The sequence below is a fragment of the Pollicipes pollicipes genome, unplaced genomic scaffold (assembly GCF_011947565.3).
Source record: "Pollicipes pollicipes isolate AB1234 unplaced genomic scaffold, Ppol_2.1 Scaffold_4219;HRSCAF=4965_pilon_pilon_pilon, whole genome shotgun sequence".
Classification (NCBI taxonomy): domain Eukaryota; kingdom Metazoa; phylum Arthropoda; class Thecostraca; order Pollicipedomorpha; family Pollicipedidae; genus Pollicipes; species Pollicipes pollicipes.
The window spans coordinates 11,068,650-11,087,797 of NW_023596448.1; the positions used below are offsets into that span (position 1 = coordinate 11,068,650).

The 19,148-nt window shown below is 50.0% G+C and overlaps 1 long non-coding RNA gene across 1 annotated transcript; it reads right to left on the bottom strand.

The window, feature by feature from the left end:
- Window positions 1-10,960: 10,960 nt before the first annotated feature.
- On the bottom strand, window positions 10,961-17,613 carry LOC119095512 (uncharacterized). The gene is made up of 3 exons (XR_005093915.1): window positions 17,413-17,613; window positions 13,485-13,672; window positions 10,961-11,048 (listed from the first exon to the last, which is right to left on the bottom strand). It is a non-coding gene; the product is annotated as an uncharacterized LOC119095512 (long non-coding RNA).
- Window positions 17,614-19,148: the final 1,535 nt, after the last annotated feature.

Genomic DNA, 19,148 nt, shown 5'->3' on the forward strand with positions numbered 1-19,148 from the left:
ATTGGCGATACAGTGGTGATTTGGACACGAAAGGCCTTGTCGCCCGAAGAGCGACTTCCCTTGCCGGTCGACAGCGCTTCCACAGTGACATCGTTTCTACATTTGTGCTGAATGCGGCACATTCAGTGACAACCTGTCAGGAAGGTCGAACGAAAGGAATGAATGCCGTCGTGGGACATGTGTGTTTCAATGGAAGCTGACAGCCCTATACCTATGTTATCGAATGCACGCAGTGTCACTCCTCGCGTGCGATTGCAAATATTCCTCTCGGGTCGCCGTATCGTAGCCATCATGTCAATGGCAGGCACACCGCGGTTGGTAATGAGCCGTCAACGGAAGAGTTGAACATAACAGTCATGTCGGCCGATGGGCGATTTATATTGTTGGCAGTGCTCCCACAATGGCATCGCATGCGCGTGGTGCTACCCGCCGTACAAGAACATACATGTTTTAGTTTGGGTGCTGTAGCTTCGCAAATCGCCGATGCCGCTGGCCGTCGGGATTGAGTGAGACGCCTTCGGAGGGTTGAAGGAAAAATGGACACCGTTTTCGGACAAAGGGGATACACTGGCAGGTGACAGCTCCATACCAGCGGTACCAAAGGCATATAATCGCACTCTCCGTGCGCAACTTCAGGTATTTTTCCCTCCGCCACAGTACTCTAACCGTCACACTGCGGGCAGGCCGGTCGCAGTTAGGAATGCACGGCCAGGGGTGATGTTTGGCAAAATTTGCTGCCCCACTTGACGAATTAACGGTTTCAGAATAGTTCGAAATTTGACAAATGGACAACTCTGAGATAATGTTGGGTAGATGGCAGTGACTATATGTTGGTTTGTCTTATCCGAACTTTATCATTTCTTAAAATGATTCCCCGCACCTTTTGACTGTCTTCTTGGGAACTTTAAGTGTCAAAGTAATCTTTAAATACTCACGACAACAATTTTCTTTTTAAAAAGTCTGATATGTGCTGGAACTTAATTATAGGCGGTAAAAGGATTGGAACGCCAACAATCGGTATGTATGCCAGATTTACCGCCTCCTTGATCTTGTTCGATGATGACGGTCAGGGGCTGACAGTGGGATCATTTCACAATTCGAACGGATGATAACACTGCACTCCCCTCTGATTGGATGGAATGTTGAAATTGAAAATGAAATGATAAATGATGAAATGATGAAATTGGATTGGATGTCTATGATGAAATATGCAACGGAAACACGATCCTGCGAGTTTGAAGGCCATGCGTCGTACCGGTAAAAAAATAGAAACAGACGAAAAAACGCAATGAAGTCACGAAACCCATATTTCCGTTTACGTTAGCGAACACAGCCTAAGGAGCATATTGTCTGAAAAAATGCACAGCAAAGCTTAATTATGGGCGGTAAAAGGATTGGAACGCCAACAATCGATATACATGCCAGATTTACCGCCTCCTTGATCTTGTTGGATAATGACGGTTAGGGGCTGACGGTCCGCAGTCAGGGACTGACGGCCTACAGTCAGGGGCTGACGGTCTACAGTCAGGGGCTGATGGTCTGCAGTCAGGGACTGACAGACAGCCTCTATCGAAATTAAACATGGATCAACATGACATTTAAGGTCAGTTAGATGCATATAATGACATATTGTGACCTTTGAACCCATGTGCTTAAAGCATAACACCTTTGATTGTTTTAAGTCCCAATACACAATTGAAGGCCAGTTTATTGCCGTTCAGACAGAAACATAAATAGATGGGATCTTTTCTACATAGGTCGAAAATCAGCTGCGAACATTGGCGGATCACGCACGGTGGCACGGTGGTGTCGGGCATATCCTGAGACGTCAGAGTTTGATCCTGTTCTGGGCACTACAGATTGCCACGTCCTGTCAGGCGTCTACCGATCCCACTTCGTTGCATCGGTCTTCCGATGTAAGATCGCAAGGAGGTGCAATACACACCTAAGGCCCTGGTCCTCGGCAAGGAGGTGCAATACACACCTAAGGCCCTGGTCCTCGGCAAGGAGGTGCAATACACACCTAAGGCCTTGGTCCTCGGCAAGGAGGTGCAATACACACCTAAGGCCCTGGTCCTCGGCAAGGAGGTGCAATACACACCTAAGGCCCTGGTCCTCGGCAAGGAGGTGCAATACACACCTAAGGCCGTGGTCCTCGGCAAGGAGGTGCAATACACACCTAAGGCCCTGGTCCTCGGCAAGGAGGTGCAATACACACCTAAGGCCCTGGTCCTCGGCATGGTGCCTGTATGGTTTGCTTTAGTTTTGCATGAGGTCAGCCAGTCACAGCCCAACCAATGAACCTGTTTTAGACTGGGATGGAAGCCTTTCAGCATAGGCAGCACCGTTCCCTGTCGACTGTGTGCTGCGGTTGGTGAACGGGTTTCACTCTCCCAAATGAAACTGATACCTGTACCACCGAGGGCATCCGTTATTTTGAACCATGTCATATATATATATATATATATATATATATATATATATATATATATATATCGCACGGCACTGGAGGCCCTTTAGTTTACCGGTCGTATCAAACACATCAAATCAATTAAAAAAGATTCCGGCCACACAAGGCTTCAACGCATGGAACGGAAATGATGAGGTGCAAAGCACACTCACCGACGCACCTAGTACGCGAACGCTAACACTTTCAGGAACCGACCCAGGCGAGTTGGCAAGCGAGTCTACAGCCCTGGCGACCTCGGCGCGGGCTCGGCAGGGTCTGGCGGCCTATGGGTCGGAGTGCCCGCCCTACGCACCAACCCGTCCGAAGAATGCAGCCACCCTACCCGAACCGCGCGCCGGGACGGGCCAAGGGCCCCGGCCGACCGGTGCCGGCACAACAGCCAGGGCGCTGGGACGAGGACCGAGCATAGGACGCTGGGCTGGGACACGACCGAACACAGGCGAGGGGAATATCGCGTTGTTGGGAGGGGAACTTTGGGGACTCGAGTCCACCTCCCAACCACTGAATAAATCTATTACAAGGCTTGCCGCGGTAGGTACGTGAAAAGAAACTCCTAAAATACCTCTAAGCACTCGTTTTTTACAGTTTCCCTCGCTCCTGCGACCAACAAGAGGTACGGGGTGGGTCACGCCGGCAGAAGCGAGGGTCAGAGCTGGCGGTGTCAGCCACTGTGGGGCGCAGCAAATGGGAGGGCGTATCAGGGCAGGTGGACTGCCGGCGTCACCGACAGGTGTCTACGACCGGCTCCGTCTGCTGCTCCCGGAGTTTGGTGCAAGGAACATGCCTTGTCTATCAGGGGATCCCCATGCTCATTAACATGCAGACGTGAGGCGTTGCCACTCAGCTGCAGGTTAATATATCAGACCTTTTTAACAATCGAATGACAAAAGCACATAAGGTACCCACATGGTATCATGTGATACAAAGTGAGCGTGGAACTAATGGCAATGTCTTCAGGTACCCAATATACAGGAATTTCAGGGATATTTTCGGCATTTCCTCGGTTCGGCTCTTATTTTGTGTCCTTATGCATTGAGGGCTGCTAAGAAAAGCATTGCATAGACGCCTCAGATTAGCATGGGGGGCGGCAAAAATGCTGAAAAGTGACACCCCTGGTCTTTGGCCGTTCGACCAGAGATTATTTCGAGGTACACAGGCTCGGGGTTTCACTTGTTACCCTATCGATAATAAGATAGAATGTCAGTTAACTCAGTTTTGAGACTGTGACAGGAGACACCGTTACACAAACAGCGAACAGGTGTCATATGCCACCCATTTCGCGCCCAGTTGCGATAAGCACCACTGTGGAATATTTCCCTACGCTTTTCCGTCTTCAAGAACTTTCCATATCGGCAGTCTTCGTCGACAGTCATCACATCTATGTTTTCCTTTTGATATGCATGCACTTAAGGGCATCCTAATTCCATATCTTGCATACAGGTTCTCTCCGCTGCGAAACACGCTGGGTGATTCATGGGACGATTATTGTGGCAAGCAGGACGTCTAAGAAAATTTCAGACGCTTCGAATTTTTCTATAACTTATGAAAAGTCTTTCATATAAGCAGCATAGAAGCCAAGCAGGGGTAGATCCAAGCAGCAGGCACCGGACGCACGCGTCTCTTCTGATCGGCAAGTGAAGGCCCCCCTCTAGAGGCCACTTCAGGGTGCCGGTGGCGCTCGTCTATGGCGGTCGTGGGGGGCGGCACGCATTTTGGTTGTGGGGAACGGAGACGGGGTCAGCCATGGGGGACTCAGGTCACCCCACATTTCAGAGCTTTTCACTTTGACCCCACATAGCAATGCGTATTTTGTGGTCCCAGATATGTGAAGTTTATTGCATCGTTTATCCGCTCAGCTGTTGCGATTTGTCTCTGGTGGTGAGAACAACGATGACTTTTTGTTGTGAGAGTGGTACGAGACGTCACCACGTAGAAAGATCAAAGAAGATAGTCTTTGTGTTATGGTCATCTTTTACATACGTTTTGTAGTTTTCCAGCCAAAGAATATTGGGAGGGGGGGGGGGGGAGAATCAAGCCAACATTGGGGACCCTTCCCAACATTAGGGGAGGGGGGGGGGGGCAAGGCCCTTGCAAAAGAATGTCACTTGACGCCCGTAGGTCAAATGATGCGATGCAAGCAAGGAGTCTGAACTGCATGGAATCAAACAATTTGGAGCGGCTTTAAGTGGTGGGTTGAATTGGAGCCTAAAATGTGTGAGCCAGTCCTGAGCCGGCTGAAAAAATTGAGTCGAATGCAAGTCTGGTTGTCTAGAGCAGCCCTTTCCACTAACAAGTAAAACAAAAGCGGGCTTGCTTCTTTTTATCTGATGCGCGCTTCAATATCTTCAAATGCGGAACATTATCCTTAAAACTTTCCTGCTCGTCACGTTTTATTCGTCACGTCACGTCATGTTATGTCTTTAACTTATTCCCTGTTATAGCGTTCTGGCGTTATGTTATTATTATGGCGTTAACCACAGTGGTTCTTTCCGAGGCGCACTTTGGCTTTGGGAATGGGAGTATGATATCATTCATGTGGCGCACTGCTTCAACCTTCAACCTAAGTGCTTCTCGGTAAGAGGCCCTTGCCTGCTGAGCCAATTACAAACGTTCTGTTATCTGCACCAGTAGAGGTGCGCGCGGTGGTTATCTCGAAGACGGTGGTCGCGACTGCAGGGAAGTAGCGTAGTGCTGTTACGAAGCGTTGAAAGTATAATTCGGACTCGAAAATAATCAACATCAGCATCATTATTACGTAATGCTGGTGCTGCAGTGGCACTATCCACTGCCCGGACGTAACTAGTCCTAAGGTTTCACTAGAGGACGTTTTTGAAATAGGCCCCAAAGGTGGACACTTCTTTTAAACTACCGCTATTCGTGCGCGGCGGGTCTAATGATCCCGCAGAATATCACATGCGGAATACCATCGGCCGGCAGTGTGAATCGCCCATCACGTCACCTTTCAGGACATCCCATTACGCGAACTAGCGACTCCCGGGAGGACATCCAGGAGCTCTCATTCCGATTGGGGAGTGTGCTCATTGAAGGTATGCGGCATTCGAAAACGAACAACAAATCGGATCAGGACTATAAGTGTAAGTGGGACAGGCCGCGTCTTTTGTGGCTGGATGAGTGTGGTGGTGTCTACTTGAACAGGTGCACCCCACTGGTTACAGTTAAACTCCTGCAGCGGCTTAAGCACACTGAACGGGTAGACGCTAAGCCCCGTGATCGCCAACTATCTCATTGAGCGCTGTATTTGAAAGAGCTGGAATCTGCTTTATAAAATGTAATGTCTACAGCGGGAAGCCTGATGTGTTTGGACTTGGTTTGTAAACAAACGAATTACTACACCTCAGCAAGCATGCTTGCATTTTTCATCGAGGGGAGCTGTGCTAAACTGTGCCTTTCCGGCATCACTTGTTGGCGTTCTGTTTTCGCGTACCGTTCATTTTTAGCTCAAATCGGCAGTGGCAAACGCAAAAGGCGGCAATTTCTCGGCCTTCTGTGCCTGCTCAGCTATTCATAAGTTAGGGGAAACAAAAACAGTGCTTTACCTCTAACACGAATACGTTTTTTCTTTCCGCGAAAATAAATCTGATCACATTTGACCACCGAGGCGTGACATCGATCACAAGGTGATGGCTGGACAACGCATGTCCTCAGGGACGCGATCACCGCCGTGTCTCGCCCCTGCACTGAACCCACCTGGCCCCCTTCGCCCAGCCTCGATAGGCTGGCCAGCGGTTTCTGCCGCCACCGGCAGTGCCGTTCGATAAGCTCGCCATGGCTGATATTGAGACCCTCTCACTGGGCTATCAGTGACGGGGTGATCTGCGGCTATCTGTCGTATCGCGGCAGGGACAGTCAGCTGACTTTGCAAACGCCGCAACGTGGCCACCGGCGGCATCAACGATCTCGCTTCGAGACTAGGGGTCTGACGTGTCCGAACCACACGCTGGCTGCGAAACGAGGGGCCCCGTGGCCAAAGGTGTATTGCCCACAGACGGCAAAATTTGGGCAGGTGACATCGTATGAAGGATTATATTTCTTTTTCCCCAATTCCCGTTCGTGTTCCGTGAAATCCTTCAAAATTTTGACTTTCATATTGTTTCGCCTCCATGCGTAGCGTCGGGACAATGAGGCATTTCCCTTTTCAATGGAAATTTTCTTAAATGGCTTCTCCACCTGCCTCCACAAGACTTTGGCGGTGGGATTGCGATGCCCTGTTCTCACAACTTCCACTTTCCTTGCTTACTTCCAGCAATGTTCTCTCACCCTCACCTTAGACACATCCCACGCCTTGCATCCGTTCAGGTTGCCAGCCTTGCGCTTGATATGACTAGTTTGATGCTGTAGCTGACAAAACATTAAAATACTTGCTCGCTCCTCCCGGTTGATGCATCATTTAAATTGCTTTTGCTTTATGTAGACCAACGGTATAGTGGTCCAAAGTAAAACGAACGGGGCGACATCGCTTTAACATGGAGCATGTCATTTTTATTAACATTGCATACGACCGTGTCATAACATACCGCTGCGATAATCTCCGTCGACCAGTCTGCCCCACTCGCCGACAAATCATCAATGAAGCGCTACCAAGGGCACGGCAGCTCTTCTCAGCCATTCGCTTTTTCATCGGTCTATACGATGCAACTGTTATGCGCCTTATCGACTACACGTTGCTGTAGGCCTTGCCCAAGTAACGGTATGCAAGTAGCCATATATCGACACCAACGCTAAGTTTACGGTCTGGTATCTTGCGGCAACGTTGCTAGATGTACAATGCTGATAATTTGATCTGTACACCTGTATATTGGTGTCCTGTAAAAGCTGTGTAAAAAAACAACTGAAAAATCGAGCAGAGTCATCGGCAGGGAGTTTCGAGTTCACTTCTGCTTTTCGTTTGGACAAGCACATGTTGCCGAAATACCAACGCACCTAAATGTCCTTTCTCCGGTTTTTTATATCTCCGGAGAATATGGCTATGACCACAGGCTTAAGCTGTGCAACATTGGCAAAACACATGCTCTGTACTATCAGACCCCTCTCGCCGTTCCAGCCCCTGATGTGTCCCCAGCCTAGCCGGCCATCGATCAGCGGTCGGCGGCCAAGCTTCTGATGATGTTATCCAGCGTCACGGAGCGCGTGCACGACGTGATGCGCCGGCGACAGAGCGGACACTTGGGGTCGCTTTCGCGGACATCCCGCAAACATGCCTCGCAGAAGGTGTGTCCGCAGCCGAGCGTGGTGGCTCTCTGCAGCATGTCCAGACAGACCGGACACTGCAGCTCCTCGGTAATGCCATCCATCTGGCCTCCACCTTCCTTTTGGCTCGCTTCGGCCGCCGCGCGAGGCTGCTGATGACATGGAGTAGCGCCGTCGGGACCGCAGTCTTTGGCACCCTGGGAAGAGCGCTCATTTGTCAGGCTTGGCTACGACGGAAGCGAGACCCATCATTCTGGTGACGCGTACTGACTGTCATTGCGGACGACCACGGGTGATGACCTCACACCATCCTGAGGGGACGCACCGGCGTCTCAGACTGAACCGCTACAGGAGCTAGACCTCCAGAGCTAGGCCATACCCCGATGCACGTACTGATACATCGGACTGGGCGACGACAGTGGCGAGATCTCAGCGACTGTGCGGACAGGCATGGACAATGCATGTGGTCTACCAGACTCTACTCAACTACTTGAGGGTCGGTGGAACTCTCCGACACGAAACATTCTACTGCCGAATTCAACCTGGTAATAGCGAGTGGGCCCAGGACCTTGTCCACCATCCTCATCGCCGTCAAATACCGTGGAATGTGTCTCTGACTCGCGAACCAAAGCATCTTCGGGTTTCAGCCGACAGCACTATTTAGCTTACGTTTCGGAACGCGCGCGCACGTGTGTGTGTGTGTGTGTGTGTGTGTGTGTGTGTGTGTGTGTGTGTGTGTGTGTGTGTGTGTGTGTGGTGTGTGTTGTGTGTTGTGTGTGTGTGTGTGGTTGTGTGTGTGTGTGTGTGTGTGTGTGTGTGTGTGTGTGTGTGTGTGTGGTGTGTGTGTGTGTGTGTGTGTGTGTGTGTGTGTGTGTGTGTGTGTGTGTGTGTGTGTGTGGTGTGTGTGTGTGTGTGTGGTGTGTGTTGTGTGGTGTGTGTGTGTGTTGTGTGTGGTGTGTGTGTGTGTGTGTGTGTGTGTGTGTGTGTGTGTGTGTGTGTGTGTGTGTGTGTGTGTGTGTGTTGTGTGTGTGTGGTGTGTGTGTGTGTGGTGTGTGTGTGTGTGTGTGTGTGTGTGTGTGTGTGTGAACTTTACGACGCTCTCAGCTGCTGTGGATATCATGGTATCGCCTGCCTCTCACCTTGGCAGGAAGGTCGTGCAGCCACTCGTACCTGTGTTTTGCCCAGACGCACATCCCACACGTTATGCAGTGGTTAAAGCGGACGCGTTAACCACTACACTACCGGCACCCCCATTTCAGAGCGCTGAAGAACATGACAGGTATGGCCCGCTCCGACACTGAACTTCATGCACGTCCACTTCGACACTGAACTACACACATCGCCCGCTCCGACACTGCACTTCATAATTCGCCTGCTCCGACACTGAACTTCATACACCGCCCACTCCGACACTGAACTTCATGCACGTCCACTTCGACACTGAACTACACACATCGCCCGCTCCGACACTGCACTTCATACTTCGCCTGCTCCGACACTGAACTTCATACACCGCCCGCTCCGACACTGAACTTCATGCACGTCCACCTCGACATTGAACTACACACATCGCCCGCTCCGACACTGCACTTCATAAATCGCCTGCTCCGACACTGAACTTCATGCACCGCCTGCCCCGACACTGAACTTCATACATCACCTGCTCCGACACTGAACTTCATACATCGCCCGCTCCGACACTGGACTTCACGCATGATACTGTCAGGGACGAAGAAGCGTTCCGGTAGTCGATGTAGCAGTGAAGTATAAACAGGCGGCCACAGCCTAGGTCATGAGTTCTGGTCAAAAGTCCGGGCTGTTATGAATTTAAACCACCTAATTTGGATTTCTCTAAAAATGATAGTCCTTATATCACAGGCTGCGGAAGGACTTTCGGACATCTACGTGTTTTTGGTAGGTACCTTTTTCCTTGGGCAGACTTTAGTCAGCACCAAACAGAAAAGAGACGCCAAATTCTTAAGTGTTAAGTGGGTGTCGTTATGATCTATTTCAGCTATTTACAAAACATTAGACAGGTGCTTGTTTTCAAGCATCTGTCTAATGTTTGTTGGTCTTATGTCTAATGCTGGTTTGAACCACTCCAGCCATATCAGGGACGTACTTAAAAGACAACCGCTTATCAAAGGGAAACAATTCTCACAGATCAGCTGATGCAAAGAAAAACAAAAAAGTTATGGACGGTCAGGGGAGGGACCGACAGATGTGTTTGAACAAATGCGTCGCCTGTCGGCAGGTTTTTCAAGGGCGTGCTTTCGTCAAGTGACTTATGACGTTGTTTAGGTAAGATCAAACGATTGGATGTATAACGGACGTGATACATGGTGTTTTTATATGGTGATATATGGTGTTGTGCGGTGTTTGGTGTTTATTGTGTGTAGATGTGTATATTATGACGGGAAATAAGGGAAACTTATACACACGCATAGCAAACCAGTTATCAGTTGTAACGTAAATGGGAATATCCCGTCTGTTTTGGTACTGTTTGCTCATAAATCAGACGCGTTCGATTTGGTATACAGAACCAGTTTTCTCAAAATACTTAAAAAATGAAGTGTAATTCCAACATCCGATTTGAAGTGCACTATGAGCTGTGGCACGTTGTTAACTGGGCATTCACTTTGACATTAGGCTTGTCTGATTTGGCTTGTGGAACTTAAGACTGGCTTATGGCCATGAACTTAAAGCCTGCTGATTCTTCTTTATGCACGTCTGTGTTTAGCGTACGCAACTTGTGATATTTCTAGTTTGCGATGTATTGTGTCTACGTGCGGTTTCACTCCCAATTTAGATGATGTCTAGGTTTTGCAGCTTTAAATTGCAACATGATAAATCACTGCTCCCGCTGGATCGAAATGCCTTGTTACCTACCTGAAAAGAATTGATGATGACGTGTATAAATTTCATGTGTATGTTAAAATACACGTTATTATATATATATATATTATCATCATACACGTTATTTAAGCGTGTAGGAAGTTAAATGCCTTGTTACCTAAATCCATCAAAATTGATGGAGAATGGTGGCATTTATTATGGTGAACATGCTAGAAAATATCTGTTTGTCAAGAAATAGACCTTTGCTTTAGAAAGCTTCGTCTCTGAAAGTTTAGTGTGGAGTATGTGCGCATATCTGGAGCCTGTTGTGGCATTTCCCTCACCTGCCATATTCCACACAGCATTGTTTACCTGTTTCTGACAATCAGGATATTTCTCACGAAGCAGGTCCAAGATGGCGTCATCGTGCAGGTTGGTCGCCCTGTGTCGGCTGAGCACATTATTGTTGTGCGTGGTGTGGAGATCGTGGCCAAACGTGCACATCACTCTGGTGCAGTTCCCCGCCAAAAATCGCCTAGAATGAAAGGCATAATCTGGATGAGCTGCCAACGGAAATGTCATCACGATGTAAGCGAGCTCCTGCCTCATACTTGCCCACCCGTGGCGCTGTGAGCTCGAGTCGCTGTGAGCGTTCACTATTTTCCCCTGACTGAGCTTAACTGCTTAGTCAATGGAACATTATCTAACCCTCAGTGGCAGCGGCTACACTGAGAGTCAGGTAACGCCTGCTTAGTCAGGGGAACATTACCTGACCCTCAGTGGCAGCAGCTACACTGAGAGTCAGGTAACGCCTGCTTAGTCAGGGGAACATTACCTGACCCTCAGTGGCAGCGGCTACACTGAGAGTCAGGTAACGCCTGCTTAGTCAGGGGAACATTACCTGACCCTCAGTGACAGCGGCTACACTGAGAGTCAGGTAACGCCTGCTTAGTCAGGGGAACATTACCTGACCCTCAGTGACAGCGGCTACACTGAGAGTCAGGTAACGCCTGCTTAGTCAGGGGAACATTACCTGACCCTCAGTGGCAGCGGCTACACTGAGAGTCAGGTAACGCCTGCTTAGTCAGGGGAACATTACCTGACCCTCAGTGGCAGCGGCTACACTGAGAGTCAGGTAACGCCTGCTTAGTCAGGGGAACATTACCTGACCCTCAGTGACAGCGGCTACACTGAGAGTCAGGTAACGCCTGCTTAGTCAGGGGAACATTACCTGACCCTCAGTGGCAGCGGCTACACTGAGAGTCAGGTAACGCCTGCTTAGTCAGGGGAACATTACCTGACCCTCAGTGGCAGCGGCTACACTGAGAGTCAGGTAACGCCTGCTTAGTCAGGGGAACATTACCTGACCCTCAGTGGCAGCGGCTACACTGAGAGTCAGGTAACGCCTGCTTAGTCAGGGGAACATTACCTGACCCTCAGTGGCAGCGGCTACACTGAGAGTCAGGTAACGCCTGCTTAGTCAGGGGAACATTACCTGACCCTCAGTGACAGCGGCTACACTGAGAGTCAGGTAACGCCTGCTTAGTCAGGGGAACATTACCTGACCCTCAGTGACAGCGGCTACACTGAGAGTCAGGTAACGCCTGCTTAGTCAGGGGAACATTACCTGACCCTCAGTGACAGCGGCTACACTGAGAGTCAGGTAACGCCTGCTTAGTCAGGGGAACATTACCTGACCCTCAGTGGCAGCGGCTACACTGAGAGTCAGGTAACGCCTGCTTAGTCAGGGGAACATTACCTGACCCTCAGTGGCAGCGGCTATACTGAGAGTCAGGTAACAAGAGCCAAGTCCCAATGTCAACACACGTGAGAAACACTCTGAAAGAATGATGCTGCAATTGCTGACACCATTATGCTGCTGTTGTCTGTACTCGAGATCTGAAAATTTGTTTCACCTGTACGGATTCGATCTCAACAGTCGACAGCATTTAACAAAGCGCACACTTCGGTAGGTTGGGCTCCCTTGTGAGCCTGGGGGGGGGGGGGGGGCGACGTGCTCAACGGCTGAGGCTATCAGGCAGCGTGAGAGAGGGGGCGGGGAGAATGTCGGTCGATACAATGTCAGTTGCACTCCCAGACAAGCCGTTAACCGAGAATCCGAAAATATAATTGTGACGCATCAGATTGCTTACGCTTTCATCTTTTCCGACATTCCAGAGCCATCCGACAGGGTATCCGACAGTCCGAATTAAACGAGGTCACAGCTGAAGCGTGTGGTCTTATCTCCGCGCACATGTAATGTGTCCGTGAATCAACGTTGGTTCAGCCAGTGTGCCACCATTTACATCGCATGGACTTTTGTGACCTCATTACGTCACTTCATGACGTATTGGGATTTGGACCTTGTGCAGACGTAAGCTTCCGGTTCAGTGCATGCACATACTTCAACGGATGACATGGGCATATGCTGGGAGATACCCATGAAACCTCAAAACCATTTGCAAAATTTTGAATTAGCTTCCGAGTGATACTCATCTCTAAGTCAGCGAGGTAACGGCAGTCACTTCGCCGAACGATAGTTCCATTCCCGTTTGTCAGCTGCATGCATATTTAAATATTGCTTACATGGCGGTGTTGAATTTGAGCGACATATTTGTGTACTTGACTTTTATCAAAGGTGCCTATTTTAATGTCCTTTTCATGCAGCCTGCGCCTTCTGATAAATAACACAATTATTCAAAAGCCACAACTGGGTTACTGAACGCTGGTTGGTGGCCTTTTCGCCGTTGCAAAATATGAAAAGAGACGTAGCTTGGTGACCTGATGTGTAAAATAATGCAACTAAGTCAAGTGAAAGCGATTCGGGAGATATCCCCCCCCCCCACATACACACACCGCCACCAAAGTATAACAAAGGAACGTGCAAAATTTCAGACGCCCAAGCTAGAAGACGCCTACGAGTGCCGATATAAAATAACGCGTGGTGTACAGAGCTCAGAAAATGCATTACCTGCAGATATGCAATCTGTTGCACAGATGTTCACAGCAAGGACTCGCGGAGCCGGCCTTGTAGCACACTTCCAGGCGTTTGTGATAAAATGCTTCTGTCACGCGACCACTTCCTTGAAAGGCGAGCTGCAACTTTTGGATAGACAGCAGTTCCCGGGTGGTCTCAAGTCCAAACTTGTTGCACACCATCTGCAAGATATAGTTTGGTATTATGCCATTGTACTACTGACTTTTTTTCTGTCGTGTAACTACGTACAAGCTGATGATAATAAGCACACACTCGGTTGGAGTGGGAGGTCAATTTTGGATGCATCCCAAAGGCTATTTCAACATAAGCTCCGGACAGGTATGGTGTGGCCACGCTAAATTTTGTACAACTGAAAGCAATCAACACGAGTCCGGATGGCCAGTTAAATATCCTATGCTCGGGTGGGTCAATTGGACTCTATGAGATCCAAAATAAATAATGAGCCTGGCGACACAAAACGCAAAGGATGGGTTGGTACGTATGTGAGCTCATTTTCTCATTTCTTAAATCCATAGGTTGTCACCTTCGGGTCAAATAAGGTCATACAACGCCAAACTTCAGACGAGCGTCCAAAGGGCTAGCCAGACCTCCTCATGTAATCACCTTGAACCTAGATAACTGTTCTAAGCAGATGTCCATGGGCATCTCTTTTAGGTCAGTGGCATTGTTTGATTTTTAGAAGGTCATGGTGACCAAACACCTGCGAGATTGTGTTGATTTGCTATTCGAATAAGAGCTAAGGCCTTTGTTAGATGGTACCTTCCTAAAAGCAAAGGCCTGGTATTTACGAGGCCCATGGAGGATGTCTATTGTGGTCACTGTTATTAATAAACTTGAAATAAGCATCAGAAAGTACCTCATTACGCAAGCTCTTCAGTGAAAAAGCGGATTGATTTTGACCTTGGCCTGACCTTTATACCTCACCCTATACCAATTAAAGTCATGACTTTCTTAAATTCCACCGGAGCATTGCCTTAGAAGCTATGCCAGAGATGTATCTCACACTTCGTTGTCGCATCAGGCTGAACGATTTCATAGAAATTCACTGTGCTGACATCCACGGCATGAATTTGACCTGCCATAGGTCAGCAACCTTGCAAAGTACATCTAACTTTGCAGATCATAACATCCTCTTCAGATGCCTCCAGGTATGCAGTATGGCGGGGCTACGTGTTGCTCAAAAATTACTTTGTAAAAACCTTTGGGAGTCAGATTGCTTGCCCCACTCGGGCGTGTGCTAAGTAGCCAACATGTTGGTACACAAATTACACCTACCTTGTAAGATCGCTGCAAAAGCCACGCCATGACGGTCAGCGAAAGCCACTCCTACCGAGATGCTCAATATGATGCGGCAGCGTGGTGTAAGACGAATTCATGCAGTTCTGAGGTGCTGTCTGAGACAATTAGACTGTCAAAATTAGAATTGCGATTGATTCCTTTGATTATGGGTCGGGTACGGACGTCAGATCAAGGTAAAAAGTAAACCACTTTTAGTACGCCTTGTTCCGACTTCCGGACCACCACGACGTCAAAGGATTTCTTATTATGACTTATAAAGACCAGAGAAGTTCACTGACCTAAACTGACTTCGATCACACTTTTGGTTTCAAGAGATAGTATGCGTCTAGGATAGCATTTGTGGCCGATTGTAAATACATATACTAGCACAATGTAGAACATTTTTGGCCTTTTTTCTCCTAAGGCTGAATAAGTTCACTGACCTGATATGAACACCATTGACGTTTCACCCATATGTGTTATTTAAATCGAGAATGGCTGCTTGGGGAGATCTGAGCGCACGCTTCGGTCACCGATCTGGAGTTTGACCTTGTTTGACATTATTTTGCGCGAAAATGACGGCCTAGTATCTGAAAACCTGAAGCAAGTGAGCTCACATAGAGACCTATCTGACCTGTCAACTTGGTATTTATATCTCCCTGAATATTTAAAATATCTAGGGGTGTTCGAGTTGACCCCTACCACCCAAGCGCCTGGTATTCAGCCGACCACCCTGGAGCTTAGGCGGCACAATTGCGTGCTTTACGTCACCCGTGCTGCCAACGTTCTGCTAGTTTTGTACCAACGCTTTCGTACCGCCGGTGGCAAACATTAACTTCATTTTGGGAGGAAACTGCTGAAGTTTTGCAGGATTGCGCACAAATAGCGGGCTGTACCACAGCAGACCTGTTCGCCATTTCTAAAAAAGGAGCCAATCAGAGTCAGACATCAGCTGGGGCTGTTCTCTTCATAGCGTGTTGCAGGGTTGAGCAGCCCTGGTCTCGGGGTGCGCTGACGCGTGGTGTCTGCGCCTGGCCCGGCGTCCCGGCATGCAGCCTGGCGTCCCGGCGTGCAGGCTGGCGTCTTGCCATGCAGCCTGGCGTCCCGGCATGCAGCCTGGCGTCCCGGCGTGCAGCCTGGCGTCCCGGCATACAGTCTGGCGTCCCGGTAGGGATCCTCACTTTTGGCTGTGAGCCTGCACGGGACAGCATTTGTCCTGACGCCCGATCCAGCGATAGACTCTGCTTGCTCTCCGGCCCAGCGCTGGTCTCTGCCCGGGTCTTATAAATTGCCCTACCTTTCTGAGCACGGGGAAAAGCTACTTTTTCAGATTTGGTCGGATGTTTTTTTTACTCTGCGACAGGGTCTGCTGCGGATAATGTGGATGTAACCAGGGGGGGGGGGGTGATGCGGGGAAGATATTCCCCCTAACGTTCCCAAAATGTTTTGTCCCCCGATTCCACCGTTGGAAAGGACGTTTTTCATGTTTTGCTCACAAAATGTCATTTTCGCGCCGGTTTATCTCCTCAATACTCCAGTCTGACCCTCCACTCATGATTTACCCCCTCCATGTCGGAGAAATCGTGCGCCCAAAGTGGTTAAGTTTGTAACTTACATGCGGCCTAGATATAATTTACAATGCCATTTTAAAACGAATGACGTGATATCAGCTATACTCACTCACTTTGGGCCTTTGCCTTACTCCGGAAACGCTTTCTTCGATCGAGGTCCTTAACGAAAGAATGAGATCGCACTGGCTTTTGCATTAAACTTTCTGTGCGCGGAACTGTGGGATATTTTGAAATTATTCCGAAAATCCTGTAAGAGTACTCAATACTGATACATCAAGCCAGATAACTTGAAAAGTGAATTTGATCAGGAGAGGCTATGTGAGGAGGTGGTTTCACTGTAGGTTCCAGTGTAGGTTTGTACGTTGTGTAGGTTCCTTGTCATACGAAGGGCGAAAGAATTCCACGGTTGGAAGTGTCCGACCACGAACGCGTCAAGTTGGCGCACACACTTCTGATTAGAACTACAACTGCATGATGATGCCAATAATGCCGAACATACATTACATGTATAATTTCCTGCATATGGCACGAAGTAGACGCGATGCGATACAGCTCCTGATCCAGGTGGGGATCTGTTTAATATAGATGTCATTGTTTCACATCTTCTGTTTTGGCTTACCGACCCAACCCAACAAGGCAAAGCAAAATTTGACATTTGGTAAGATGTCTTTGGTACGCGAAGCCTAATCTAAAGATAGTGCTTGCAAACGCCCTCCACCTTGCAAAATTGTGCGGAAATGACCGCCAAATCCGTAATATTTGTGAAGAGAACACTAATATCTACGTAACACCAAATGCCCCCTAATGGGCCAGGCCAGCTATTTCCAATGCTGCGGTTAAAAGGCTCACTGTTTGGTTGGAAACCATCGTTAACATCCCAAGTTCGAGGGCGACACCGTTATGATGAGAGGACACATCCCGAACACGGTCCCCCCTGGCGACATTGCTCAGGCTGGCAGCACCCCCACCCCCCCCCCCCCCCCTCCTCCGTCACTCTCTCCATTACCCGCACTCTCCTCAGCCCTTCCGTGATCACTGACGACCGCTCTCACCTGGTTGTGCACTGTGGTCAGCGAGTGGCCTCTGCGACAGGCGTCGCCGAACTTGCAGATGTCCGCCAGGAGGAGGACGCACAAGTGCAGCTTCTGGCACCTGTCATCCCCACAGCCCAGGCTGGTGCCGTATTGGCTGCAGACCGCCGGCAGGCAGGCCACTGACGGCTCGGGCTTCCACGACCGATCCGAAGCGGTCGGCTTGGCAGGCCGGGCCTGGGACGGTGGAGACGGGATGGCGGTCCGTGCCTGGGGCGGTGAGAGCAGGACGGCGGTCCATGCCTGAGGCGGTGGGGATGGAACGGCGGTCCGTGCCTGAGCCGGTGGGGGTGGGACAGCGGTCCGTGTCTGAGCCAGTGGGGACGGGACGGCGGTCCGTGCCTGAGCCGGTGGGGATGGGACGGCGGTCCGTGCCTGAGCCGGTGGGGATGGGACGGCGGTCCGTGCCTGAGCCGGTGGGGATGGAACGGCGGGCCGTGCCTGAGCCGGTGGGGGTGGGGCAACGGTCCATGTCTGAGCCAGTGGGGACGGGACGGCGGTCCGTGCCTGAGCCGGTGGGGGTGGGACGGCGGCCCGTGCCTGAGCCGGTGGGGATGGAACGGCGGTCCGTGCCTGAGCCGGTAGGGATGAAACGGCGGTCCGTGCCTGAGCCGGTGGGGATGGGACGGCGGTCCGTGCCTGAGCCGGTGGGGGCGGGACAGCGGTCCGTGCCTGAGCCGGTGGAGGTGTGTCGGCGGTCCACCGCCGGGGCGGTGGGCACGGCTTGGTGGATTCCAGTGGGGGATAGTCAGTTGCGAAAACGAAGGGTGAAGACGGCGCGTGTCTGCGACCCGAACGACCGTTGACATGGACACCTGGCTCCTGGTCTGCCGGCCGGGATGTACCAGACGTCACAACGAGCCACCCATTCACGTTTTCTTCCTTCCACTTGGTCACCGCCGTCCGTAGTCCAGGTCCTTCGGCAGACGCATCCCTGCTGGGCAGAGTCCATCGCTCATGAGAGGGACGTGGCCCGACTGGTGGGGAGAAGACGCTTGCAGAGTGGCGTTTTACGTTACAACACAGCGACATGGCACATCTCCATCATACGCATGCATGCTTCGAAGACAATTTATATCTGTTTGTTACGGATTCGTCATAGTTTCTGCACGTTATCATTTAATTTTGCACCTTTGTCGCGGATTTTGGCGTCGTGATGTAGTCATTTACGAAGAGCAGTATACACAGCATGATCAGTCTTCACTCAGTGGTTATTGTTTTAGCTCGGGCACGTGGAATGGCACGTACCCCTTATCCCTAATAGCGCAAAATATGGTTATCAATAGGGCAACGGCCTTAACGTAAAAGTCAATAGAGAAAATGGTCTCCTGTCGACGGATTTTCCAAGCTTTGCCTCTAGAGGTCAACCAGTGACCCCCGGATCAGGCCACTCCACAACTACAGATGCGGAACATTACAAATTCCTAGGACAAATAATGGCATTGCTCAAGTCGCATATGGTCAAGGTCGCTCGAAGAATCAGATTTAGAGCATGAACGCGGTCTGGAACTGACTGAAGATTAAGTAAGCTCCGCGAAGGTCATCAGTCTCATTTAGTATGGAGAGGTCCCCGACTTTTCAAAAGTGATGCCTGTTTTCAATACTGTACTGCTTTTGCGCCGAAAGAAATATATGTGTTTCTGTTCAACGCCCCAATTATAATTATTTTACCGCGCATTTTAATGCGGTTAAAGAAA